The following is a 2,544-nucleotide window of genomic DNA, read 5'->3' as shown; positions in this document are numbered from 1 at the left end:
GGGGGGGGAGATGACAACAGATGCAGAGAGATAGAGAAGAGGTGACGTTTTTTCTTCTTTTTGGCGTTGTCTCGTACGTGACTACATTTTTTTTTTTGCATCTTGGTGATGATGATGATGACGAGGATGATGATGATGATGATGATGATGATGATGATGATGATGATGATGATGATGATGATGATGATGATGATGATGATGATGTTAAACAGCATGATGAGTAGGCCTATAGCGCATATCCCCGCTCAACAGCAAGCCCTATGCGCTTTACAATCAATCTACATTCTATTCTATATATTGTTATATTGACAGTTTCTCACTTACAAACACAGAATTAGAATACGTCTTGGTATCTTTCTCTGTGTCATCTCACAAATATAGTGCATCTTTCTTGGTGTTATCTCATCTCACAAATATAGAGATAACTAGAACAAGACCTTGTCTATTATAATATCACCAACAGTGATCAGCAACACCGCGATCAAAGCGTCGGCCTAGTGTTGTTGTTGTGGTTGTCGTTATTGTTGTTACTGCTGTTGTAATTGTAGTTGTTGTTGCTATTACCGCTATTGTTGTTGTTGTTACTGCTGTTGTTGTTGCTGCTGTTGTTGTTGCTGTTGTTGTTATTGTTGTTGTTGTAACGATGATGTCGTTGTTGCTATTACCGCTATTGTTGTTGTTACTGTTACCGCTGTTGTTGTTGTTGGTGGTGGTGTTGTTGTTACTGTTGTTGCTTTTGTTGTTGTTGTTGTTGTTGTTACTGTTGTTGCCTTTCTTGTTGTTGTTGTTGTTGCGATCCAATCTTCAGGTGACATTGAGGACATACAGCCAGTGTTGATTGACGCAGGGATAAATAATTCACAGTATGAGTGAGTCATAGCAAAACTGTAAGTCAGTCATAGCAAAACTGTAAGTCAGTCATAGCAAAACTATAAGTCAGTCATAGCAAAACTGTAAGTCAGTCATAGCAAAACTGTAAGTCAGTCATAGCAAAACTATAAGTCAGTCATAGCAAAACTGTAAGTCAGTCATAGCAAACTATAAGTCCTACCTACATACATGTATGTCTGTCGTGGTGAAGAAATGAACAAACCGCCGAGAGAAATGTTTCCTTTACCTACGTCACCCAAGTGATTCATCACTCAACATCACCAATAATCTCATCGATTTCACCGGGCTCTCTCTCTGTCTGTGTTAGGTGAATGGGATCAGAAGTCCCAACGCCTACTGTCATCATGAAGTATAAATGAGTGAGAGCACACACACACACACACACACACACACACACACACACACACACACACACATTTTGTCGGCGCTACCACTACACCAGCATAAATGACATATACGACACGAGCGGTCTGATGAAGCGAATCGTTTGTGTTGTTGAGTCATTCATTCATTTTGATTCGATCCCCGAGACCTTTCTCTTTCAAACATCGAACTGAATGAGCCACGGAAAATGGGAGACTTGGGAAGGGGTCGGGTCAATCAATACAACGACTCGATCACTGTACTAATTCCCCTCTCGAGATTTATAAGCCCCCCCCCCTTTTCCCCAAATGTTTCTTGATTGAGTGTTATTTGTCAGAAGAAAAAAATTGGATAAATTTGAAATTGCGAAGTGGAGCATAATATTTAGGAGTGTCCTCGGCAACAAGACGGTATCGTTGTAATATATAGAGAGAAGTAGAGAGCCTGGTTGGTTGATGGCTCGATGGTCGCCCAAGCCGCTAGGCTACACCGAGCACTCGGTGGTGTCGCATGTCGCCGGGAACAGGCATAGCCTTGTGGACACGCCAGGCCTACCTGGGAGGAAGGGACACACACACAGACGTACACGTACACAAACACACACACACACACACTTAAACAACGGTTGGTTTATCTAACAACAACTTTACTCACCTACAGCATCTACCAGGTACAATAATCCAAGATGTTGGAATCAAAATGAACGAATAGGACAATCCAGCGATCTCAGCAGAACACAACACACACACGCACACACACAGGTATTGTGTATAATACACCACCACGAAGCAAGCAGTCAGGCAGGCAGGCAGAGAGCGGAGAGTCGGCTGAGCCTGCCACAACCACCGCGCACTTCCACCGTACCGTATGCAAATTAGGTCGCGTAGCGCGGAGGGATACCTTTTTTTTACCTGGCCGGGCACTGACTCATCGGTTGAGGTGAAGCGACAATGAAAGACCGCGTCACTCCCGTGACAGCGAGAGAGAAAATATAGTGAGGCGTTTGTTCTGCCATTTTGTCTGGAAAAAAGAATGGTTTATAAACCGAACGTATCAGAATGTATACGCTGCAAAATTTGTGAGGCTGACAGCAACGGTTCGATCGTGTGTCTCTTGTCGTTGTTCGCGCTATCTTACTACAACCACCTGAACGTAGTAGAGCGAGTTACTACAGCAGGGACGGGTCAAGGTGAAGAAATCCCGCGGCTACAGAAACGGACAGTCATTGGAGGAGAGGGCTGGTCACTACTTTTGGCCTGTCCCAGGTCGTGTATTTTTGTGTGTGAGGGG

General features: G+C 43.8%; 1 protein-coding gene across 1 annotated transcript in view; it reads right to left on the bottom strand.

The window, feature by feature from the left end:
• LOC106013962 (inactive ubiquitin carboxyl-terminal hydrolase 54) overlaps window positions 1–2,169 on the bottom strand; it is a gene marked incomplete at its 3' end in the record, with an annotated part of 13,597 nt that extends 11,428 nt beyond the window's left edge. Inside the window, 1 exon segment of the mRNA XM_013090908.2 lies at window positions 1,909–2,169.
• Window positions 2,170–2,544: the final 375 nt, after the last annotated feature.

This window comes from Aplysia californica, unplaced genomic scaffold (assembly GCF_000002075.1).
Source record: "Aplysia californica isolate F4 #8 unplaced genomic scaffold, AplCal3.0 scaffold01662, whole genome shotgun sequence".
In the NCBI taxonomy this organism is placed as follows: domain Eukaryota; kingdom Metazoa; phylum Mollusca; class Gastropoda; order Aplysiida; family Aplysiidae; genus Aplysia; species Aplysia californica.
Note: the sequence above shows the minus strand (reverse complement) of the source record. Positions and strands in the feature narration are given on the sequence as shown.